The following is a 27,254-nucleotide window of genomic DNA, read 5'->3' as shown; positions in this document are numbered from 1 at the left end:
ATAACATTCAGATTGTTACACACAACTATGCTTAAATAGATGTGGTAATCTACTGCTATGATGAGCAGAATTAACATAAATCTGTAGTAATAGTATGAAAATAGCTGACCACTGTAGCAGCTGTGTGCTAGGTCATAAACTCAGCCAGCACAGCTGTCCAACTCACGTACAATTAGTCAGCTATGCGCAGTGGAAGCTAATAAATCAGTCTTACTATTACTAACTATTACTACTCACTAATTTTCTTAACCAGGTGGATAGAAACACACTAAACGACCTGACCTAGGTCAGCAGAATGATAGTTTAAACAGAACCGAACCCTATGCCTACACTACTTCTGCTGACTAGTAACAAAATTAAGTGAGGTTAGACGTAAAAATTTTTACTTCGTGGTAATTTATATAGATTTCACAAATCTAACCACGCTCTGCTACCAGAAATTGTTCGATTCGAACCCAGCGACCTCGTGGCAGCCTAGGGCTACGGAAACCAGCACGAGGTGCGCGTCGAACATGTGCCGCGATTCGCGGCGCCGTATGTACTATTTTAACAAAATATCATGCAATCACTCACCGGAACCGATGCCTTCGTCTTCTCACGCCGTATCACTTAGGGAGAAGGGTATGGGGCAGGAATGGATAAGGATTAGCGATGATACACAACTTTAGCGTAGACCGTCAATATACAGGTACCGTCCCGTTCGAGAAGCAAGACAAAGTGACAGATGTCAAGTCGCGACGGCACCGTCAAATCGCGACCCGTGTTGCCGTGGTAAGAATTCAAAAACTAACGGATTGGTTTCGAACAGCAACGATGCAACGCAATAACTGCAACACGGTCTTCTTTGAGCGTCCACTCCATATTTAAAAATGAGTAAAATTCTAAATGTATACTATTTTTATTTTCATGAACAATTCGAAATTCGAATTCAATAAACTTTTTTGTGGCCAGCATTCTAAAAGAAAAGTTTTTACTGTGTGACAATACTTATGACCTGACTAGGTATATATATTTCACTGGATTGGTACACCGCGCGTAATTCCTTTCCAAATGATTCTTGCCCACCTGATGGTTGTCCGGAAGAGATCGCTCTTAGCGATAAGACCGCCAATTGTACTTTTTTGCATTTAATGTATCGCACTGTTTATTTGTTTTTTGGTGTACAATAAAGAACACACACTCTCTTTCTCTCTCTCTCTCAAAATATAATTTTTTACGGTTTTTTGCACGACATTATTCTTTTATTATCGAAGTCATTAGAAAAGAGTATAATCTGTTTCTTGTAATACTCGCACTGCCGGAAGAAGGTTCATACGTTACGTATACATATTTTATGTACATGTCGATTAAACCAATTTGAATTTGAATTCAAACGTGGCTCGAAACACAACAGTTATTCGAAATTCGCGATATCGAATTAGCGCACACGTCATTTCTTACGAGTTCGCAATTTATCAAGTGTAATTCCAGAAGCGAGGCGTCGCGTTGTGACATTCGAAGAAATGTTTCCGGTAATATCGGCGCGGCGACGACGCGACAAAGGCGCAATCGATCACCGCTCACCTCGGGTTACCGTGTTTAAATTTACTTATGATTCGTGTAATATAAACATTTTTGAATTAATGAGATTACTAGATGATGACCGAGCTTTGTTCGTTTTTTTTTTTGGATAACGCCATCTTGTTGTGTCGTTAAAGCGGTTAGTTGCTCTCAATTAAGAAAAATAGTATTATTATTCGCCAATAGATGTTGGGAAGAGTTGATTATTGAAAACACAAATAAAAGATCTTGTTGGTTGTATGATGCTAAGTTCTCTAATGCTGACATCTTTTGCTTGTCACTTGTAGCATATAGAAAAGCTATTTTATAATATTTATAAGGTGATTTAGCCCGATAAGTAGTATAGTTGATGTATAAAATAATATGTGCGTATTGTGTTGCTTTTGTTTTTTTGTAATTTAAATTTCTAAATTTCTCTTCTTGTTCACTCTCTACTTATATGTGATTTTGATTGTGGAAACATATTTGGTTATTGTTTTAGGTATATTGTTTTAAAATATTATATGTCTGTGTTGTAACTGTTTGTTTCCCAAATAAATAAATAAAAAACAACATTTTCTGAAAATAAATCGTAGCTATTTATATATATATATATTAATATACAAGAATTGCTCGTTTAAAGGTATAAGATACGTCGATAATAGATGTCACAGGATATTAATGAGCTAGTATCAAGTGCTAGTCTAGCTGTGAGTCACTTCGAGTTATTTAGAACTAATAACAGATGGCCATCAATAGTATTTCATGGTAATAAGCTGTATCACAAAAATAGCATGAAAAAAAAGTCGGGAAAAATCCTCATACCTTAAAATCGTCTAAAAATATATAAAAGCTTAGAGCCAATCTTGTATAAAGCCTATAGGTATAATAACGTGAATACTATGATGACCCACCCTGAGTCTTGAGGTCGAGGTCTTCATTATATTCTAAAATGACTATTACACCCTTCAAATAAGAACGACTGTTCGGCAATAATAGGTGCCTAATAACAGGTGTCTAATAACAGGTGCCTAATAATAACCCTAATAACTAAATGGAATAGGTACCTACCTACCTGTGCGATCTTACCGTATTACTTACAACCGTACAGCACTATTCCCTATCTTAACATACCAAAGATGAGCGACGGAATAGGGATGTGGTCTGATCATGAAACTGAAGGAAATAATTGAAACATGAACATAAATTGTGACTACCCTATTCTATTGTGGTAAGAACAACAAAAATAAAACCTAGACATTATTAAAGGTACCGCTGACTATATTTCAAAGACATTTAATTAAAACTAATTTTACGGTTTAATCTCGCACTTTTAGTGTCGTTATATACATTATTTCCGACCTTGCGAATTATTAATGGTTTTTGTTGTCACCGATGACTGTCGCAGAAGTAGTTTTAATTATGTCTATACTTAGGTCTCTGTGAAAACCGAAGAAAACACTAAGTTTCATAGTGTCCGAAAAGTATGGTTATTTTATCTAAACAAAAAATCTAGCCACTAATATAATTCAATTATTGTCATACAATTGTGTAAATCTAAAATGATAATTTAACTCTCAACCATTTTACTCTAGTAAGATTAATTACTATAGCTTCTTTATTCATATTCGATAAATCAAATTCATTTCATGCTATTGCTATCAACTTCTTTTTGCCATATAGGTTTGTGTTCTGATTTATGTCTTCCGATATACATTAAATATCTAGATTAATAATTCGTAGCACTTTTTCATGCTCATATTTCAACCGTTATCTTTTCTTAGTGCCGCTAGAAAGACGTGAAAGGATTAGATATTCTAAAAGCGTATCATTACTATTTTACAGGAAAACCTGCAAAGGCTTTATACTAGTACTCTGTGGTAGTATGTTTTTTTAATGCCATAAATTAAATACATCTATGGCCCTTATGAATATTTGGAATGCTAGTGGACAAAATAAGCCGTTGCAAAAAATATGAGGACTCTTATTGTACTTAATTTGGGGCATATTTAAGTGATTCAGAAACACCGAAGAGGGCATCATGCCCACTGAGTCTCTCGCCGGATCTTCTCAGTGGGTCGCGTTTCCAATCCGGTGGTAGATTCTGCGAAGCACTGCTCTTGCTAGGGCCAGTGTAGCAACACTGGCGGCTTGAGCCCCGTGAGCTCACCTACATGTTAGGGCGAAGCTGAAATAGCCGCTCAAGGCTATCAGCATAGGTAGAAAAAAAAGAGGGAATTACATTTTAGCCCCCAAAACCTCAAATAAACGCAGAACATTTTTCAAATGAATAGTAAATACTAAGCATAATCTACAATCTTTTTAGTAATTTTATATTTTGAGTCGCGAAGGCCGCTGCCTGACGCTCTTAGCGCTCCCTCGAGAAGGTAGATTCTACGCATCACTATATTTTTAATAGTGTTACATTGCGTACATTTTTAGAAGCATTAGTGTAGCAGGGCGTATTTGAACGGCTTCGAGGACTCTGCAAATCAAACTTTACGAAGTGATTTTAAGCGATTGCATAGCTTTTATCGCGGGCTTTGAGCGCCGCGACCGAATCATGAAATTCCGTAACGAAAATAAAATCTAACGCCCCCACTTCGCCTACCATGCAGCTCGCGTTCAACATATTCACACGTTACGCTTGTGTAGTGTTTGTGAATAAGCGCGCGGCGTGACGTCGCACTGCATGCGCATCATCTCTCTCGCGCAGTCTAGCTTATGAGTGTAAAGGGGACAGTTAATGTTTTGCTTTTGTTAATGTTTATAAATATCCTCCTCCTCCTCGAGTCGTGTTCCTCATGTCTGAGGGTCGTGACCACCATCACCCATGAGCTTCAATCTTAGGATCTTTTTCCACTTTCCCCTGTCCACGGCGTCATGCAGCGCGCTGTACACTGTACTGTCCAAAGCGGTGCGGATCTGATCGGACCAACGAGTATGGCTGCGGCTTCTAGATCTGTTGCCTTCAACTTTCCCTGTGATCATAAGTTTTTCCAGGTTATCGCTGTCTTTCCTCGCAATGTGACCAAAATATTCGAGGATCCGCTTCAGACATACAGTAGACAGTCTGATTTTGATGCCCAGTTGCTTCAATATCGACACGTTAGTCCGGAAAAAATATAGCCGGGTCTTATTTTATTATTTTATTAATATTAAATTATTATTGTCTAATTATAATTGCATAAGTTGATAAAAAAATCTATGCAATAGCTTTACCGCGGCAATCCCCGAGTGCCACACGTGTTTTTTTTAACAACTAATATTGAAAGCTGTTTCGGAACGTTTTCGGGAACATTACATCACACCCTGTAAATGTAGCTTAATCATATGAACAAAAACTAGGGTGGTGCAATAAAAGTCTTTAAGGAATAAGGTATGGTGGATCAATTGTATAACGCAGATAAAATTAAAATAACAAAGAACATTCAATGTCAACTGTTTTTGTTAACAAATTTCCAATTCTCCGTGACAAAGGGCAACCCTTTTCCACCTGGCTAGAGAAGGCAATCCGAATGCGTGTTACGCGTTAACTACCAACGTTTCGTATTTGTGTTTCAAGCTATTTTAACCCTTAGCATTAAGCTTTAAGAGCTGATTTCGCAACGTAGATTTATGTTTGACGTGACATTTCAGACGGTTCGCTTCGTCTGCGTCCCCTCTTGGTATCAGAGCCGAGAGCTAAGGTAATATCTAGTGTTATATTTGTTATTTATGACATTCGTTATCAGCGTTGAGAATCAAATCAGTAGTTTATGTGACTTCGTATTAACTTAAACAGTATTAGACTAATTCCTCATCGAAGCGGGAGCATTGAAAAATATTTAAAAATATTAAACGGGGTGTACAGAAATATGTAGAAAGCCGAAGTGATGACGATATTTTTATTCTGTCAGAGCCCAAAGTCACGTACTAAGCTCACATAACCGAATTTCAAAAACTTTTTTTTTTTAGTAGCCGTATTTCTTGAAGTGTTCAATTGTTTCTTCGTATTCATAAATTCAAGTGAAAATGTCGATTCAAGGAGCAATGTCAATGCAAAGGCTTCGGAAAAAGATAATCCAGATATAATTCGAGACAAATGCCGTTATATATTCTCCGTTCGTAAACTATGTTCGTTGTGAGCTCGTAAAATGGTTCAGCGAATAATTTTCGATGTAGGACAATGTAACAACAATTATAATACAATCGAATCCGGGGAAGTTATAAATTGTTGTGAATTGATTTAGGCCGGGTGTCCTTTCAATTTGGGGCATTAATCAAGTGTTAGTTCACTTGTCGTCACAACGCGGATATGTCTCTATTGTTCGTGTTTTTTTTTTTGGAATCCCGCTACTTTAATTTATAGCGAAATCCAAGTTTATTTTTATCACTTATCTAGTTGAAACCTGACGCGGAGAAGACTTAGACTAGAAAATAGATATAGATGAAATTTTATCTACTATTTATTTTATTAAGAACAGTCATCAGTGAAGCTAAAATGAGTCGACTATTATCAAAGCCGGCAATGTGACTTTTGGACAATTATTGGTAAATCAGAAAAACGAATTATTGACTTTGTATTCCATTGGCAGTCACAAAACTCTTCTGATCGACATCTTAGATAAATAACAGGTTAAGTATTAACCTTTATTTAATGCAGGTTTTGAACCGTATTCTTTGAAGGAGACGATTATATTCAAATCAATCTGTATTGACATATCAATAACATTTTTTTGGCCAAATGCACAGATTGCCACCTTTGATAATAGACGACTCAAATATTATAACCATATTTTGACGATCCGATCTTACGGAGTGATGATTTCGGTACGCATATTGAATTTTTGTATTATTTGCTTATTTTGCTGGTAATGAGTATTGTGAATTATTATTAAGGACATTCATTTTTATATAAAAACCTATAATTACACACGCAAACACAAGGCGACCCTCTAAACGACGTAATACAGATTCAAGTAAATTATTCATTAGAATTGTCAGAGCTATAGAGTTGACGGAACAAATTGATTTTCTTGTCCAATTGATATCTTTCAATCGCAACCTTTCAATGGAAATTTCCTAATCGATTCATTAATTGCCTACTTATATACGAGTTCAATAATAGCACGGAGAAATGGGGGGATATTTTTATTTTATTTGGGAGAGATTAATTTATTTTAAAACTCTTCATTCAAAAAAGGGTCTTTGTGGTGTTATTTAGAATAGTCGGGTGCTTATAAAAAGCTATTAAGTCGTTCATGGGAGATTGAACATTACCATTTGTAAACATTTCAATAGTTTTTATTGAGAGACCTATTATACTCTATATGATCTTTGAATGTTTTATATGGAGCGCGAGGTAATGGCTGCTCATTCAGAAACATCAAAAAACGACTAAATGAGTCGTCTATTATCAAAGGTGGCAATCTGTGCATTTGGACAAAAAAATGTTATTGATATGTCAATACAGATTGATTTGAATATAATCGTCTCCTTCAAAGAATACGGTTCAAAACCTGCATTAAATAAAGGTTAATAGTTAACCTGTTATTTATCTAAGATGTCGTTCCGAAGAGTTTTGTGACTGCCCATGGAATACAAAGTCAATAATTCGTTTTTCTGATTTACCAATAATTATCCAAAAGTCAGATTGGCGGCTTTGATAATAGTCGACTCAAATAATCCAAATTGATGTTGAGTAAAATAAATAAAATATGGTCATTATGGATGCCGAAAATATACAATTGAGATTAGAAAATGTATTTCAATGAATAAAATATATCGTCAATAAAGTATTAGTGGTTTTACCGGTCATCTTGTGAGTCCGCGCGGGTGGGTACCACCACCCTGCCTATTTCTGCCGTGAAGCAGTAATGCCTTTCGGTTTGAAGGGTGGGGCAGTTGTTGTACTGTATTGAGAGCCCCTGAGTCGTGGTCTAAAGGATAAGACGTCCGGTATATTCGTATCTAGCGATGCGACTGTGGCGGTGTTCGAATCGCGCAGGTAAAATAAAAATCAAACCCGCAAAATTATTATTTGCGTAATTACTGGTACAGAAGATCTTCTGAGTGGGTCGCGTTTTCAATACGGTGGTAGATTCTGCGAAGCACTGCTCTAGCTAGGGTTAGTGTTAGCAACGTCATCAGGTTTGAGCACCGTGAGTTCATTACTTGTTAGGATACATTGACATAGCCTCTCAAGGCTATCAGCTTAGGTAAGAAAAACCAAAGATGCATCTCGTTATACGTATATTGAACCACAAGCGACTCGATGACATAATTACAGTACTTTTGAAGGAAGCTGTCGTGCCCAAAAGAACAGGACGCTCAGTGTAGACTCGTATCAAACGCTGCGATTAAGCCAGTCTTCAAATCCCGCAGGTACCAATTTGAGGGAATAAGCACTTGTAACGTGTTTACGAACGTTTTTCACTACGAAGGTTATTATTCCTTTGTAGAATGAAAGCGAAAAAGACGCGTAAAACTAACAAGGCAGGCGTTGTTAGCATTTTACAATATTTCACAAAACAAACGGATTCGTAACGAGCAAAACTCGAATTATACCGGTTTACTGTCTCTTATTTAGAAGTCTTGTAATGCAATATTTTCAGTAATAACAATAAATAAATAAGTATTTACTAACGATCACGCCACGTTAACTGGTCCTGTGATAAGTTCGTAAAGAACTTGTGTTACAGGTACCAGATAACGGAAATAAATGTAAGATTTTTATTATACACATACATATATTTAATATACATCCATAACCCTGGAAAAGACATTTATATTTACCATACAAATATCTTCCCTTGGCGGGATTCGAACCCGCGACCTCCTTATGTAGTGACCATGTCACTTACCACTACATCAGACGGCCGTTGAACAGTAACATTTAAACAATTGACAGGATTGTTAGTAAGCCCCAGATGATGTTATGGGGAAGTCTAATACATAATGGAGGGCGAGTAAAAATAACTTGACTCTATGGATGCTTATATCTATTCTCCGAGATTGGTATCAAGGGACTGTCGTGTTCAACAAAAATTGTTTAATAATTATGGCAAATTATGAAAAACTTTATGGTTTAAAGCAAGGATGAGCAACACGCGGCCCGCTAAGCGTTTCTAAAATTGAATTCATTTTATCGACTTCTTTATTTATTTTTTAGTTTTATATTTTTTTATTCTAATATTTATTATAAATAAAGTTTTGTAAATTATTAATAAGAGTTAAGGTACGTGTAGTAGGCCAAAAAAATTTTAAATTGAAATTGGCACATTGCTAAAAAAGGTTGCTCACCCCTATTTTAAAGGAATCCGATAGCTGGTCTAAAATGATCCAAGAAACTCACGTTTTCATATGGATAATTATCGTTATCCATACGCTGTAAGATCTGTGGATCTTAATAAACACTTAAAAGCACATGGCCGTGCTCGCTTTCCAATCTACGCAATAAAAAATAATACGTCTGTAGTAATAATAAAATATGTAAATAATAAGCAGAGAAATTAAGCCGTGCAAGTTCTAATTATATCCATAATTAAGTTAATTGCACTGCGATCACGGGCGAAACGTTACTGTGAATAAAGAAATTATATTTATGTTTACATACTGGTGGACCTCTTGTGAGTCCGCGCGGGTAGGTACCACCACCCTGTCTATTTTAGCCGTGAAGCAATAATGCGCTTCAGTTTGAAGGGTGAGGCAGCCGTAGTAACTATACTGAGACCTTAGAACTTTTATCTCAAGGTGGGTGGCGCATTTACGTCGTAGATGACTATGGGCTCCAGTAACCACTTAACACCAGATGGGCTATGAGCTCGTCCACCCATCTAAGCAATAAAAAAAAACTATACGTCGTTTGTTGAGTTCATTAAATTAATAAATTCTTTAGATCCGTAGCGGACAAGGTTCAATGTTGATTGGTTTACGTGTATCGATTAAGCCGTCGTCAATTAGCACGAGCGCAGCCCTTGGCCTGATCAGTGAAACATGCCACCCTCCCGTTCTATTTTAAAACCATCATCGAGCTATAATATAAGGTTCTGTTTTGTGGGTCAGCTCTAATAAGTTCGTATTTAAACAACGTGTTCCAAAGGCAGTATTACGCAAATTTTAGTTATGCGGGTTTGATTTTTTATTACCTTTTTTTTTTATTGCTTAGATGGTTAGACGAGCTCACACCTGGTGTTCAGTGGTTACTGGAGCCCATAGACATCTACAACGCAAATGCGCCACCCACCTTGAGATATAAGTTCTAAGTTTTCAGTATAGTTACAACGGCTACCACACCCTTCAAACCGAAACGCATTACTGCTTCACGGTAGAAATAGGCAGGATGGTGGTACCTACCCGTGCGGACTCATAAGAGGTCCTACCACCAGTAATAACGCAAATTATAATTTGGCGGGTTTGATTTTTATTACACGATGTTATTCCTTCACCGTGGAAGTCAATCGTGAACACTTGTTAAGTACGTATTTCGTTAGAAAAATTGTTACCCGCCTGCGGGAATCGAACACCGGTGCAACGCTCAACACGAATGCACTGGACGTCCTAACCTTTAGGCCACGACGACTTCATACCTAAAATGCCTATTTCCGTTCTAATTTCAGTTTGAAGGGTGGGACTGCCTTTGCACTACAACACAGACTCATGTCTCAAGGAGGGGGACGTCTACGGATCCTGGTAACGAATTACAACCCAGTGAGTCGGGAGCCTTTTGTCTATGCTAATATATCTGGGATGACGAAGTAGGATGAAACAATACTCCTCAGGTGTTTCACAGATTTATTTTTCTTTATTTCGAAACGCCTAACATTGATAAAATAGGTAGACATTTAGAATAGACAAAATAAATATAGCCAACTGATCAAACAGCTAAACAAAACTATTCCATGTGTCCGAAAATTCAACAATAAGCAGGCACAAAAGAATGGACTTGCTCAATTGAGAGAAAAAAGAAGAAATATCTCAACTTTATTTCTAATCACAGAAAAAAAATTTGAAATCTGTTATGTATAGATATTAAGTCACATTATAAAAGGGCAGGTAGTTGCAAAAATAAATCAGTCTGCTTTGGAATTCCGACTTTCATTTGTAATACACAACAACTGGCGACGAGGATAATCATTTAAAAACATTTTCGACGCGTGTTTTCTCTTAAATTGTAATAATGCCGATTGGGAAAGTTGAAAGTTTTGATATGGGATCTCAAAATTGGGACACATACATTCGTCGTGTAAAACAATTCATGGAACTCAACGACATTGAACAGAGACTTCACGTTGCAACGCTCGTGACCTTAGTTGGGTCTGAGTGCTATGACTTAATGTGTGACTTGTGTGCTCCGGACTTACCAGAAGAAAAGGATTTCGACATACTCGTAAAATTAGTCAAAGATCATCTAGAACCTGAAAGATCGGAAATAGCAGAACGTCATATCTTCAGGCAAAGAAAGCAGCAAAATAACGAAAGCATTCGTTCCTACCTACAAAGTTTGAAACATTTGGCTAAAACTTGCAATTTCGGCATCACATTAGAAATTAATCTACGCGATCAATTCGTATCAGGATTATATAGCGAGGAGATGCGATCAAGGCTGTTTGCCGAAAAAGATATAGATTACAAGCGCGCTGTTGAGTTGGCATCAGCACTGGAAGCAGCGGATCGACATGCGATGGCGGCTGGGGGCACTGGGGGCAGCTCACAGGCTGCGTCCGAGAGCGAAGGCATGCATCGGGTCGGCGGAGCGCGCGCGGAGGCTCGCTGCGCCTGCAGACGCTGCGGCAAGCTGGGCCATGCGGAGGGTCGGTGTCGGTACAAGCACTACACCTGTGACTCATGTGGCGAGAAGGGACACCTAAAATCAATGTGTCGGAACCGTAAAGGTAACCAAAAGATTGAAAAAAACCGAGGTCAGTACTATTTAAACCATAGTGACTGTGATTCTAGTGATAATAGTTTTTATAACTTAAAGGACCTGATCAGTAGCGAGGGTGAAGGACCATATTACGTGAAAATTTTTGTTCAAAATGTTCCATGTAAATTTGAGATTGATACGGGTTGTAAAATTTCGGCCATATCTAAAGCTTTTTATGAAAAGCATTTTATGTGTATTCCTATACAAAGCGAAATCTTGAATTTTAGTTCATATACAGGCGATGTAATTGAGACTATCGGTTATATAATGGTAGACGTATCTTGTGGTCGTGAGTCCGCCAAATTAAAACTATATGTAATTAAAAACGGCGGCCCGCCACTGCTAGGCCGAATTTGGATTAAAATATTAAAATTAAGTTTTCTAAAATGTCATTCGATTTCTGAGACGACCTCGACGGTGGAGGCTTTACGAAACGAATTTCCAGAAGTGTTTGCTGGAGGTTTAGGAACATGTAAATCACGCATAAAATTACATCTAAAAGAAAAGACGCCAATATTTGTAAAGGCGCGGGCGCTGCCACTGGCGTTGCGCGAGCGCGTTGAGCGAGAACTTGATCGTTTACAAAGTGAGGGAGTTATTTACAAAGTAGATAGGTCTGATTACGGCACGCCTATCGTACCAGTCGTTAAGGCAAATGGCGATATTCGTATTTGCGGCGACTATAAAATCACAATAAACCCACGTCTGAAGGATTATCACTATCCTTTGCCGCACATTAAAGATTTGTTTGCCACTTTAGGTGGTGGTGAATATTACACAAAATTGGATTTATCTAATGCATTCCAGCAATGCCTCTTAGACGAAGAATCCCAGCCGATGACAGCGATCACGACACACATTGGTACTTTTGTCTATAAGCGCGTTCCGTTTGGAATTAAATGCATTCCGGAAAACTTTCAGAAGATTATGGAAGAGATTCTAAGTGGTCTGCCTTCAACCGTTATTTTTGCGGACGATATATGTGTAACCGGAAAAAACAGATTTGAACATTTATCAAATCTACGAGCAGTGTTGAGGAGACTCAAAGAAAACGGATTAAGAATTAATTATGACAAATGTAAATTTTTTCAAAGTTCTGTTACGTATTTAGGCTATAAAATAGACAAACAGGGCTTACACACTGACAAAAAGAAAGTTGATGCTATAGTGGCCGCCCCCGCACCTACGAATTTAACTCAATTGAGAAGTTTTATGGGTCTTGTTAATTTTTATTCGAACTTCGTTGTTAATATGAGTGATACTTTGAAACCTTTGTATAATTTGTTAAAAAAAAATGTAGAATGGTGTTGGACAAATAAATGTCATCAAGCATTTATACGAATTAAAAAAGTGTTAAGCAGCTCTCCGGTACTGGCACATTATAACCCAAATTCGCCATTAGTGCTTTCCGTTGACAGCAGCCAGTACGGACTGGGCGCCGTCCTCACTCAGAAGCACATCGACGGCACTGAGCGGCTCGTCAGCTGTGCCTCACGGACTCTCGCGCCAGCCGAACTTAACTATTCTCAGCTGGACAAAGAAGCTTTGGCTATAATGTTTGGGGTTACTAAACACCATCAGTATTTGTACGGGAGACGTTTTGTTTTACGAAGTGATCATAAGGCTTTGAGTTATATTCTTGGAAAGAATAAAGGTATACCTCTAACCGCCGCGAGTCGTCTGCAACGATTTGCTGTAAAGCTAGCTGCGTATGATTTTGAGATCGAATTTATTAGTTCTACAGATAATTGCCAGGCTGACGCGCTATCACGACTTCCACTGGATACTAATTTTAAGAATAATATTAAGGAGTATAATTACCTAAACTTCGTTCAAGAAAGCTTTCCACTCAGTTTTAAAGAAATTAAAAAGGAAGTTACGAAGGATCCTTTACTAAACAAAATTTACGGTTACGTCATGTTCGGCTGGCCCTCTGCCAGTAAAGAACAAGCAGAAAAACCCTATTTTAACAGAAGAGAATCCATACATATTGATCACGGTTGTCTTGTATGGGGTTACAGAATAATAATTCCAACTTCATTGCGAGAGACTGTGTTACAGGAGTTACATGAGGGACATCCGGGTATTGTTAAGATGAAACAATTAAGCCGGAACTACGTATGGTGGGAGACAGTCGATGCGGACATTGAACGTGTATGTGCTCAGTGCCAGGCCTGTCGGTCTCAGCGCGCTGCACCACCATCGGTGCCGCTGCACTCGTGGCCATGGCCGGAAGAGCCGTGGGCGCGCCTTAATCTTGATTTCTTGGGACCGTTTAATAACAAATATTACTTAATTATAGTGGACGCTCATTCAAAATGGATCGAGGTGGAAAAATTGAGCTGTACATCAGCCACGGCAGTAATCGCATGTCTCAGACGATTGTTTGCTCGATTTGGCTTAGCAAAAAAGGTAGTTACTGATAACGGACCACCTTTCTCGTCGGTCGAATTTAGATCATATTTAAGTAAAAACGGTATAAAACATTTACCGGTGGCTCCGTATCATCCATCTAGCAATGGGGCAGCGGAAAACGCCGTAAAAACCATAAAAAGAGTGTTGAAAAAGGCTTTAATTGAAAAGGAAGACGACAATACCGCCTTGACAAAATTTCTCTTTATGAACAGAAATTCTGAGCGTAGCACTACAGGGCGCGAACCAGCAGTTGCTTTGTTCGGACGTCGCCTGCGTGGAAGACTGGATCTGTTGCGTCCCAATACTAGCTCCATAGTACGAGAAGCACAGCTGGCAAGCGAAAGCTATAATGCAGGCACAGCCGGATATAGGGAGGCTGCAGAAGGAGACTCGGTCCTATTGCAAGATTTCACACAGGGAAAAAAGAAATGGACCCCAGGAACAATAAAAAACCGCTTAGGTCCGGTGACATACAGGGTAACAGCAGATGACGGGCGGGTACACAAACGTCACATCGACCAGATTTTAATAAGTAATAATAGTCGAAAATCACGTTATTCTTTGTCCAAATTAAACAATGATTTCGAGACAAAATCAGTAAATGATAGTGTGGGTGAAGCTCGGGAAAGTCCGGGTATGACCGGAGAAAAGGAGCTCAACTCCAGCTATGACACGGGACCGGAAAGTCCACAACCTGTGACTCCTAGTCACTCGCCAGCGCCGAATGTCTTGCAACCATGGCGTCAGCGCCGTAAAGCTGCTTTAACGTGTATTCAGAGAATTAAGGACCAAAATTACTAAATATATTTATAGGTGTGTGTATAAGATTATATACATGTATTTATGACAGGTATACTAGTAATCTAAATGTTGAGAATAAGAACAACGTGAAAATTGTGTTTAGAGCCTTATAGGGTTATTGTTCGCATATCATTTAGTTAGGAAATAGCAGTATAAACATCATTTGTGTATATGTATTTTTATGTTAGTTATAATCATACGATATGTGTTTCTTGTGAACACTCACTTTTGAAATTGCCTGTTTTTACTGTCATGTGTAAGCAATATCATATAACGCGTTGTTTCAACCATGTTCTCTCATTTATTCAGCATTCGGGAATTTGTATTCATTAATTTAAGAGGAGGACAATGTTATGTATAGATATTAAGTCACATTATAAAAGGGCAGGTAGTTGCAAAAATAAATCAGTCTGCTTTGGAATTCCGACTTTCATTTGTAATACACAACAAAATCCTTCGAAAAGTGACACCTCTTAATTTTTAACTAGCATAAACACAAATTTTCAAGTATTTCCGATTATTTTTTGTCTCAACAACTTTAGTAGCATTGCTATCTTCTACTACATCCCTTAAAAATCCCAATACAGCTGTAGTTTTACACAAAAGTCAACCAAAATTATTACCTTCCCTAAAATTTTGAAAGATTTTTACTTTCAGTCAACTTTCAATTATCGTGGTTTAAAAAAAACACCCTCTGGTTCGTGCCTATCGTTAAATTTTCGGACACGTATGTTGGAATAGTTTTGTTTAGCTGTTTGGTCAGTTGGCTATTTTTATTTTGTCTATTCTAAATGTGTACCAATTTTATCAATGTTAGACGTTCCGCAATAAAGAAAAATAAACACACGAGTAATAATATATTGTTTCATCCTACTACGACAACCCACATATTAATATTTTGCATTGTCGAAGGGCGCTCGGCCCAATAATATAAATTTCAAGAGAACAGTTGCTACATAGAAATAAACTTTATAAATAGTAATGTTTTAATCAAATCACATAAAAGTCTAACTCTAAAAGCAAAAACTCGGACTATCCTACATTCAAAGGAGAAAAGCATTCCTATCGGACAATTATATTGAAAGCAAAGAATCAACAAGAAAGTAGACGCTGTCCGTATCAAGGAATAACTAATAAATTCAATTGAAACTGTTACAGAATCAATTATCGGGGGCGGATCGGAGGCTTCTTCGGAGTTAGTTCCCGGGACAGCTCGACCTCCTTACAACATGGAAATGCACTTCATTCACTTTTATATGCCGCCCGCTCCTATTCACCCGCTAAATGATTCCAACAGACCCCGTCCCGATTCTGCTTCGCTTTTCACAGTGCTCCTCTAGTGATTTTGTGGCGGACGTAAATAGAAGTGATATAGACTAGTATTCGAAAATTCCATTTCTAAATCTAAAGTTTTATGGGCACGATATAAATTCACTGAAAATGTTAGGCTATGACTGGTAAGCTGCTTTTTTTTATTGCCCTTGTAAGCATACGAGCATACGGCCCCCCTGATGGCGAGTGGTTACCGTCACCCATGGACTTCAGCAATGTCAGGGACAGAGCCAAGCCACTGTCTACAGTTAAGTAAGTTAAGTAATCTCTACAAACCTCGTTTGAATAAGGATATGTCATAGCGCTCGGGAAACACCGTAGAGGGGAGCTTATTCCAAAGCCGCATGGTACGTGGCAAAAAGGTCTCTGGAAACGCACTTTGGATGAACGCAGCGACTCAGGTAGTATGGATGAACTCTGCTCCGGGGCGAGCGGTGTGATGGTTAAAACGAGATGATGGGATAATCTCAAACAACTCCCCATGGAACATACAGTACAAAATACAGAGAGAAGCGAAGTCCCTCCGCAGACCCAGAGGTTCCAAATGATCCGTGAGAATGGGATTATCGACAATTCGAACGGCCCTCTTCTGTATGGAGGCAAATGGAAGTAGCTGGTATTTGGGAGCCCCGACCCAGAGGTTTTTTTTTTTTCTTTTATTGCCTTTGTAGGCAGACGAGTGATGATGATAAGTGGTTACCGTCGCTCATGGACGTCAGCAATGCCATGGGCAGAGCCAAGCCGCTGCCTACCATAAAAGGGGGCAGTACTTCACGCGAGGCAGGACTTGTGCTTTGTTAAGTTAAAGTCTTTGTCCAGGCGTGAAGTACCGCTTCGCTCTGTTGAGGACTCCCAGCATTTTGGACACCAACTTGGGTTTGCCCTCCAAATGACTCCGAAATTGGACATCGCTCGAAATGTCGATCACAAGTATCCCGATACTCTTGGAAGGTTGCAGCCGTTGCAGGGATATTACTTGGAATTGCACCATGACAAATAGGTCCGTCTTCGCAGTAAATTTGTAAATCATATGTTATACGAGTATTATAGTAGATTTTTTTATTGCTTAGATAGGTAGACGAGCTCACAGCCCACCTGGTGTTAATTGGTAACTGGAGCCCATAGACATCTACAACGTAAATGCGCCACCCACCTTGAGATATAAGTTCTAAGATATAGAATATATAATTCTATGGTATAGTTATAACGGCTGTCCCACCCTTCAAACTGAAACGCATTATTGCTTCACGGCAGAAATAGGCGGGGTGGTGGTACCTACCCGTGCGGATATGATTGAATTAGCCGTGTTTTTATTGATTTAACAAACATTACAGTTTCTATTACACGTTATACGTTTTTAGTCGTAAACAAAATGATTTATTTATTTACTTATATTTTTTTTGTCAATATAAATGCACAAAAAAAAAACCTAGCAGATAAATAAAAGCTTAATTATATGCAAAGAGATTTTGTTCAACATTTTAAGTGAACCAAAACGCTGATACGAAAGCAAACGATTCAATAATCCGACACGAAGTTCTTGTACAACATCGAAAGCTGTTCCGTCGGAGCTTTCCTAATAACAAACATTCGCATTTCGAGTTTAGCCGGCGACTCACAGAATTACAGTAACGTTGAATGTTACCAGACTCAGCCAAAATATTTGGATTACTTACTTATATGAGCTTCGTACAAACGGGGGCTATCTAGTAAAAGCTTTTAATTTGAAAACTTGTCGTTTTCCTTTTACGCTTTTCAGTTATAGTTTTCATTTCGGTATGTTTTTTTTTTATCAAATCACGCACGGTCTTCTGACTCTAAACTAGGATTCCCTGTGTTATGGTTACAAGAGACTGACATAAATATTTATATACGTTTAAATGTACCTAGTCTTGCCATTAATACTGAGACAAAGGAATAAAAAAATTCTATTGCAAATAACATTTATTACTTTTACAGTTTGTTAGTTTAATACATAAATATAAAACATTTTAAAGTATAAAAAGCTTATTCGAAGTGGTCTCTGGAAGATAAGATAAAAACCGAAACAAAGAGCAAATAAACCTGTTCATCGCACGAATGCTAGCCCAATGTGCGAATCGAGCCCACGACCCTTGGCGTAACAGTCCGGACTACTAACTCGTTTGGAACCTCTGGGTCTGCGGAGGGACTTCGGTTCCCTCTGTATTTTGTACCGTATGTTCCATGGGGAGTGCTCTGAGGAATTGTTCGTGATGATACCGGAATCTCGTTTTTACCATCGCATCGCCCGCCACCGGAGTAGAGTTCATCCATACTACCTGGAGCTACTGCGGTCATCCACAGTGCATTTCCAGAGGTATTTTTTGCCACGTACCATCCGGCTATGGAATGAGCTCCGCTCCACGGTGTTTCCCGAGCGCTATGACATGTCCTTCTTCAAACGAGGCTTGTGGAGAGTATTAAGCGGTAGGCAGCGGCTTGGCATGGGCGATGGTAACCACTCACCATCAGGTGGACCGTATGCTCGTCTGCCTACAAGGGCAATAAAAAAAAAACTGCACCACCGAGTCAGTTAGGTGGCTTCATGGCTGGAGACAGATCACCCTCAATGCTGTCGTCTTCAGACCCTTGAGACGTGTTTTTGAAGTCTAAGTCTTTGCATCATCTCTGACTCCACTAGAAACTCAACACTAAGTTATGTTTATCGTTTACCTGTCTGGAGATAATAATACTAAGGAGAAAAGAGTAATAAGCATTTTCTCCACCGAAGAAAGGGACTTCGTAAACAGTTTTCCGTGATTAAATTAAACACAGTTAAAGATCCATAATTGTCCAGTGAAATGTGATTTATGATATTGATGATTACGAATGTACCGACATTACGTGTATATTATATTTCCCTGAGTACTGCACAGGTGGTGTCTGTACCAAAATATTAAACACACAGCAGAAAAATGCGAACCTCTTTCTGGGGCAGTCGGGTTGAACTGGTGGTAGGACCTCTTGTGAGTCCGCGCGGGTAGGTACCACCACCCTGCCTATTTCTGCCGTGAAGCAGTAATGCGTTTCGGTTTGAAGGGTGGGGCAGCCGTTGTAACTATACTGAGACCTTAGAACTTATATCTCAAGGTGTGTGGCGCATTTACGTTGTAGATGTCTATGGGCTCCAGTAACCACTTAACACTAGGTGGGCTGTGAGCTCGTCCACAAATCTAAGCAATAAAAAAAAGTGTGTGTGTCCGCTCCGACGCACGACTGGAGTTTACTGGATATAAAAAATTAAACGAAACAATACGAGAAATAGTTCTATATTACGACAACACGATACACTACAGATTATTAACAAATTAACGAGACACAAAACAAACGACTAACAAATATATGAAAATACAATAATGAGAGAAACGCGCGATCAGTACGAGGCTTTGTGGCGGACTGCCGGCGCAGCAGCCCGGCGTCACCTGCGATAACGCGGCCGCGCGTTGGCTCCTGATTGGCGCGCGCACGCATCACGCAATCAGGAGCCAATCAGGCGCATAACGCATTTCGTGTGACATGCTAGTACGATTTTGGTCCCCATAATTTTCATACCCCGGGCCTATATATGTAAATCGATTCTAAAGGAGTAAACTCCAAAAAATGCCATCCATACAAAAATTGGTAGCGATTTGGCATAATTGACAGAAGCGTTAATGGTTCTTTTCATGAGGATTTCGAAGTTGCGATTCGCGAGTTCCGCTCAACGAGACAGATTCAAAAGGCTTTATTCTTTTGTTACATAAACGGTTTCTCTTTAAACAGTACTTCCTCTGAAGAATTATTAATTGAATATTCAAACGTATGCATAACAAAGTAAATAATGTTGTTAATATACACAGATAAGCAAATTTTTTTTGTTATCGTTAAGATGGGCGGACGAGCTCAAGGCCCACCTGGTATTAATTGGCTCTCCTCCTCCTCGCGTCGTTTCCTCACTGCTGAGGGTCGTGACCATTATATGTCGACAGTTTTTTTATTTTTTATTAATTGGCTACGAGAGCCCATTAATAGCCGTTTTACAGTACATCATTTGGAACAGAACCTTTCGAGCAGAAACGCATTACTGCTTCACGGCAGAAATAGGCAGGGTGGTGTTACCTACCCGTGCAGGCTCACAAGACGCCCTACCACCAATATTATTTATTCGATCGAAAGTTAAATTAGCTCTGTATGTTTTCATAAAAAATGGTAAATGCGTTTTTAATGATGAAATTACCATTGAATGTCCCATTTATCGCAGCTCTTAATGTCATTTGAGCGGAGAGACTGCGTTGTTCCCGAATTTTTATGCATTATGTTCCAAGAGGAGTGCTTTGAGGAACCACCACTAGAGTAGAGTTCATGCTTGTGGTGCCTCTATATTTATTCAAGGTTTTGACGTTTGACTGTTTAGCTCTGAATTGAATTCCTTTTCGGTGTTATGTGAGCGCTATGATCCTTCATCAAACGGGTTTGAGGAGAGCCGCTAATAGTAGGTAGGTTTCATCACTGGTGGTAGGACCTCTTGTGAGTCCGCACGGGTAGGTACCACCACCCCGCCTATTTCCGCCGTGAAGCAGTAATGCGTTTCGGTTCGAAGGGTGGGGTAGCCGTTGTAACTATACTGAGACCTTAGAACTTATATCTCGAGGTGGGTGGCGCATTTACGTTGTAGATGTCTATGGCCTCCAGTAACCACTTAACACCAGGTGGGCTGTGAGCTCGTCCACCCATCTAAGCAACAAAAAAAAAACAAAAAAAAAGGTAGCGATGGCTTCGAAAAAAAAAAGCGTTTTTTTTTGTTTTAAAATAGAAGTAATATTGCGTTTACCTTTAAACCTCTCTATCTATACGGTCTGCTAGTAAACAGACCCTTAGTATTCTGCAACAGTATAATGTGTCTGCTAAATTTGAAGTAGCTAAGTTGCTTATTAATAGTAATTTATTCATATCGCACGTGACATTGTAAGATCTACGAAGACGCAAAGACTTAAATGGAAATTTCCTTTTTATAAACTACAAATGTTCTTCTTCTTAATCATTAAACTCTTGACAAAGTGATTGTGATCGTTACGTAGCCTTGGAGGGGGCAGATTTGATGGGTCTTCCGATGCCCGCCATCTCTCCCCAATTTGATCCACTTTGTTGCACTCACCTATGGAATCCACTCCCTGTAGTCCTGATTTGGTTGGTCAAATGCATTGGAGATTTTGCGTGCGATCTTGTGCCATCCACCCTTCCTTGCACGGGAGATTCTATTGACCGGATATCTCGTTGGGAAACGTGTCCGAAGAAAACCACCACCCAAGACTGTACTATAGAAATCATATGGTGCTTGAAGCGGGGTTCTTGAAGTATCGAGATGTAGTTGTACTTACAAACATTATCGCACCAAAAAAAGAGTACGAGTATATGCGTGTCGTCAAACAAAAATGTTCTACTCATGTTATTGGGTAACCAGTACCTTATACGTCAACAAAGTAATATACCCGTATGTAGACTAAATATAATAATAAAAATCATATCTAATTAATTTCATATTTTTTGTTCTATTGATACTGGTCAGGATATTAGAAAGAGGTTAAGTTATCGTATAGTCATCGCTCCTTAATTCGTGAGCAAAATTTAAAGGTAATCAGTCGAAGATACCGAGGTAATTAATACCCGTAAAAGCGCGTTGCTAAAATAACCGACTAAAATAAATTCAGTCTAAATTTTAACACGATTATAGTCCTTTGTTTCGTCAATTTCGGCAATTAAACACCTCGTGTCTAAAAAACTTTACGTTACAAATTAATGCAAAACTTATAACTTGCTTAAAGGTTTTGTTCATTATCAGGTGTTTCTCTAACCCTTCGTGACTCGGATAATATTGTTTCAGTCTAGGACTTATCTGTCTAGACTCAGACTGTTTGCCGAACTATGTAGCTACGTTTAACTAAAGTTTTACCGTTTATTAATGCTTCACGTAAATATTTAACGTTTGTCATTTTGATTAGATGTTTGAACGAAGTCCTGACGAGATCTGATTTTATGTCGACTTGAATAATTGTTAATGTTATTTTTAAATAAAATGAATAGAAAATGAATGAATAAAAAATTTCGAAGTCGTCGTGGCCTATCGGATACGACGTCCGGTGCATTCGTGTTAAGCGTTGCACCGATGTTCGAATCTCAGGCGGGTACCAATTTTTCTAATGAAACACGTACTCAACATATGTTCACGATTGACTTCAACGGTGAAGGAATAACGTCGTGTAATAAAAATGAAACCCGCAAAATTATAATTTGTGTAATTACTGGTGGTAGGACCTCTTGTGAGTCCGCGCGGGTGGGTACCACCGCCCTGCCTATTTCTGCCGTGAAGCAGTAATGCGTTTCGGTTTGAAGGGTGGGGCAGCCGTTATAACTATACTGAGAACTTATATCTCGAGGTGGGTGGCGCATTTACGTTGTGGATGTTTATGGGCTCCAGTAACCACTTAACACCAGGTGGGCTGTGAGGTCATCCACCCATCTAAGAAATAGATAAAAAATCTCACGGTTTAACAATGTGGCTTTCGCAGATTGTTCGCAGTAGGAGAAAAATATGTAGGAGAATGATTTTTTTTTTTTTTTTTTTTTTTATGATTGAAAGTTTACTGGTGGCCCGAAGGCCTTTCCAGTTTCACCAGGACAGGTGGGCGAGCAAAGGCTCAGCCAAGAGGGGTGGGATTTGCTAACAACTGCCCGAGCGCCTCCGAAGGAGACCTAACAACTCAAGAGCAATTGTTTCGCGAATGAATCTACTACCGGATCGGAATCGCGACCCGCTGAGAAGATCCGGCGAGAAACTCAGCGGGCTGATGCATGGGTTAGGTTACACGTCGACCTCTTTGTCGAGTTCGACGAGTACGGTTACCGGGGTCCCTAAGCCTGCCCCTAGTATTAGAGCTGAAGGCATCTAATGCAAAGGTTATTGGATCTGATGGATCCGTAAGGACGTGTCTAGGGCGTCGACGGTGACTGGCTCCTGCATGATCAGGATTCGGGGAGTAGTCAGCGGCGGCAACGATAAGGCGATTATCATGACGCATAGCCTTATCGAAGTATCGTTCCGACGCTGACTTCATATATTTCCGAATTGATTCGAGGCCCAGGTCGTCGTGTAGGTCAACGTTCCTCACGAACCACGGAGCCCCGACAGCTAACCTGCAAAAGCGGGATTGTAGAGATTGGAGGGTGTCTATGTGTGTGCGGGCCGCGTGAGCGAACACCACACTCGCGTAAGTCATGACGGGCCTTATGCAAGTTTTGTAAAGTGTCACCTTGTTCCGAAGGGACATTTTACTCCGCTTACAGATCATGGGGTAGAGTCTACCGAGAATAAACGCGGCACGGTCACGGACTGATTTTATATGCGGGCGGAATGTCATCGATGCATCCAAGGTAACGCCCAGGTACTTGACCTTCCTGGCCCAGGGTATGGGTTGTCTAAAGAGAGTAATCGGGGGTGTGAGATTCCTCCTCCTAATCCGTGAGGAAATCAGTGTGGAGCTTCCCCTCTGAAATAGCACCGCAGTACTTTTCGCTGGGTTGATGTCTATGCGCCATTTTCGGAACCACTGTCCTAGGGCTAGGGCTGCGCTCTGAAGCTTCTTCGCGATTAGGGACTTATTTCTACTAGAATAGTAAACAGTCGTGTCGTCGGCGAATAAAGCTAAATGGGTCGGCGGCGACCGGGGAATATCGTTGACGAATAAGCTAAATAAGAGGGGTGAGAGGACAGAGCCTTGCGGGACTCCAGCTGTGAGAGGTCGTGGGGAGGAGCGGGTTCCCTCGACTCGATATCGAAAAGAGCGGTTCGACAAGAAGTCCCGTATGATGAGCACGAGACTATCCGGCACGCCCATGTTGAATAGTTTGAAAATCAAACCATTGTGCCAGACTTTGTCGAACGATTTTGCGACGTCGAAGAAGAGAGCTCCCGTGTATAACGGTTTTGGTCGATTAAGCCCCACAAGAATGTGCTCCGTGAGGCGGTGCACCTGTTGAACGCATGAGTGATTTGTACGGAATCCGAATTGTTCATCGATGAGAATGCCCTTGGATGAGACGAAGTCTCTGAGGCGTTTGTAGAGCAGACGCTCATACAGTTTGCCTAGAGACATGAGGAGGCTAATCGGGCGGTAGCTCGTCGGATGATTTTTTGGTTTACCGGGTTTATGTATGCCGATAACGTCCGCTTCTTTCCACACCGCGGGAAAGATACAGTTCGCCATAGCGGCATTGAAAATAGATGCCAACATCACGATGAGTTGGACGGGTAGAAGTTTAATAACGCGGTTAGATATACCGTCGGAACCGGGAGCCTTGCGAGGACGTAGGTCTTTGATCAAGTCTTTAACTTCTATCGGAGTGACGGGTGGTAACGCATCCGAGGGTGGCAAGGAGGCTCTGCGTTCTACCTCACTGTCTACTAATTCTACATGAACAGGGTCCACGGATTGAGTGCTGGGAGTGCACTGGGTTTGCAATGTATCGGCCAGCAGCTCTGCTTTTTCGTCATCATCGAACGCCGCGAGTCGGCCTGAGGGGCCTACGAGGGGGGGCATAGTTACTACCGTATCCGATTTGAGAGTACGAGCTAAGCGGTAGTAAGACCTTTGGGAGGGCGCGAGTCCTTCTAAGAAATCAGACCATCTGGCATCTCGGACTTCGGCGATGCGAGACTTTACGTCGCGTTGTAGGGCACGCATTCGAATACGATTTTCGGCGGTAGGATACCTGTCGTAGGCGCGTATCGAGGCGTTCTTAGCTCTAAGGAGTTCCCTAATATCGTCGGACAATTTGAAGCGTTGAAGGAAGTCCTCCGCTACAACTTGTTTCGATGACCTATCTAATGTCGAGGTGATGTGTGACGTTAAGATGTCTATGGCTTCAGCGGTATCCTGAGGAAACGGGGTAGAGTCCAGGTTAAACGGGAGCGATGGTGGATCAGATTCAGCCAGGCTGATGTCCAGCGTGTGCCAATCCACCACAGTCCTCGTGACGGGAACGGAATCGGGAGCGCGACCGAGCTTCATAACGACGGGACGGTGGTCTGAATCTAACTCTGAAACTACTTCGATAGAGTGTAAGCGCAGAGTTACGTTTTTTAATAACGCTATGTCAAGTATATCCGGGCGATGCGCGATATTTAGCGCGTAGTGAGTCGGGGTTAGCGGAGCGACGATATCGAAGGCGAGATCATCGACTAACGCGTCAAGCCGCCTGCCATTCGGGGTTGTGGTGTGTGAGTTCCACCTGATGTGTTTACAATTTAGGTCGCCCGCCAGAATGACAGAGCTTCCCATACCGAGCAGCGCCTCGATATCACTGCTTAGAACGATCTTATCCGGTGGAAGATAAACGGACGCGATAACGACCGGCGCGTGTCCTGTCAGTGAGATTCGGCACACTGATGCTTCGATATTAGCGAGCGCGGGAGGATCGAGCGGGACGCAATGCAGGGCTCTTCTATAGTAAATGACGGTACCACCACCACGGGCAGAGAGCCTGTCGTTCCTAACCATGTTATAGTTCGCGATTTTAGGGTCACGGCGCGCGGGCTTAAGTAGGGTCTCCTGCACTAAAAAGATATCAATTTGATGGTCACGCAAAAAGTCAGAAACCTGATCACGTTGATTTGCGTGACCGTAAGCGTTAAAAAATCCTATCGTCACGGATAGGGGCTTTATTCTACTTATATACGCCATTGATTACCGGCGGAGTGAGGGGAGGACGTACGTATTTAATGACGCGTATACGTCGGCGTATTCCTGCACAACGGCGATAAAGTGTTGTGCAGTGGAGGCAGCGCGAATGGCGTCGCCCAAAGCGTTAACGCGCTCAAAGTTGATCGACTGAAAGAAGTCGATCGCTAAAGCGAGATTTTCGGACGCGGTCGGAGGGCAAGTCGCGGGAGAGGGACGAGTCGCGGGGGCGGGACGAATCGCGGAGGAGGGAGTTGTAACCGTGTTCGTGTACGGCAGCAGTTTCGCCCAGGCCGAGACACTGGGCACCGCCGCCGGAACGAACGCTGGCTTAGCCTGCGACGCAGAGGGTGCCGAGGCTTTGATGTCTGGGCCGGAAGCTCGGAGGCGGTTTCGGCGGGCGACGCGGCGATTTATTTTCGGGGCTCGGGGGCATCCGCGGTAATTTGCGGGGTGACCCTGTGTTCGACACAGGACGCAGCTAAGCGGTTCCGTCGCGGTTTTTTGATCGCGAGTGCATAGGGCCGTGGCGTGACCGCCTAAACATTTGACGCATCGGGGGCACGCGTGACAGTTACGGGAAGAGTGCCCATACAATTGACAGTTATGGCACTGGCTAGGAGTGCCTTTTTTATGGGGGGCTTCGACAGCGATACCAGAGAGCCTACAGACGGTCTGTGTGTTAAAGATTTTCTTACCCTCGGGGGTAGGCTGGAGAGCGACTAGAACCATATTATATGGCTCCCTACCGCGACCGGTGTGCATACGGTGCACAGAATTCACTGGTAGGCCTTGTTCTAACAGGTCGACTTTTACGAGCTCTACATCTAACTCTTTAGGGATTCCGCGTATTACAACGCGGAGTTCGCGCTCCTCCTGAAGCGTATAAGTGTGGAAGCTTATACGCTCCTTACGGAGGTAAGAGGTGAGGGCCCTATGGTCATCAGATGAATGCACCTTTATTTGGATGCCGTTCGCGAGGTTACGGGCATTCGTGAAATTGATATTTTTGGCCTTAAGGGCCAGGGAAACTCGATCCCAAGCTGCCTTCTCTTGAAGGATTACCGGAGGAGGGGACTGGGTTTTATTTTGTGCCACCGGACGCGGCGACGGACTGGCACGGGCTGGAGGCGCAACGGGAGTCTGGGGGCGGGGGCGCGACGCGTTCGCGGCTTTGCTAATTTTAGCGGCCGCGGGAGCTCGAGACTCCGCGGCACGCTTCTTACCCTTTTTTGTACCAAGGTAAATCCATCCGTCGATGAGGCGGGGGCGAGGTCGACCTCCATCTCCGAGTCAGAGTCGGAGGACGAGGAGGCGGGCGCAGGTGACCTACGAGCAGGTGTTTTGGAGGGCGCGACGGAGGCCGCGGATGAACGCACAGCTGGAATGGTGGCCACGGCGGACGACGCAGCAGTTTTACTCGCCAGTATAGGCGACGCGGGAACGGCAGGCACGACGGAGTCCACGAGAGGGCTTGCTGTGTGGTCGGCCTTGAAGGCCAGAAACTCGGAAGTGAGCTTTGGGTA

At 41.4% G+C, this 27,254-nt stretch overlaps 2 protein-coding genes across 2 annotated transcripts in view; one reads left to right on the top strand and one right to left on the bottom strand.

The window, feature by feature from the left end:
• The window catches only part of 6tox (antimicrobial protein 6Tox), a 55,370-nt gene extending 54,581 nt beyond the window's left edge, over nt 1-789 (bottom strand). Inside the window, exon 1 of the transcript XR_009974586.1 lies at nt 574-789. The gene's annotated coding sequence lies outside the window, so the exon portion shown is untranslated. The remainder of the gene's footprint in view (nt 1-573) is intronic.
• LOC134199939 (uncharacterized protein K02A2.6-like) overlaps nt 1-27,254 on the top strand; it is a 933,609-nt gene that overhangs the window by 227,694 nt on the left and 678,661 nt on the right. Inside the window, exon 2 of the mRNA XM_062671732.1 lies at nt 20,069-20,103. The gene's annotated coding sequence lies outside the window, so the exon portion shown is untranslated. The remainder of the gene's footprint in view (nt 1-20,068; nt 20,104-27,254) is intronic.

Source organism: Bombyx mori, chromosome 13, assembly GCF_030269925.1.
Source record: "Bombyx mori chromosome 13, ASM3026992v2".
NCBI classification, from domain to species: domain Eukaryota; kingdom Metazoa; phylum Arthropoda; class Insecta; order Lepidoptera; family Bombycidae; genus Bombyx; species Bombyx mori.
The sequence above is the reverse complement of the archived record's forward strand: the minus strand, read 5'-3'. Positions and strand labels throughout refer to the sequence as shown.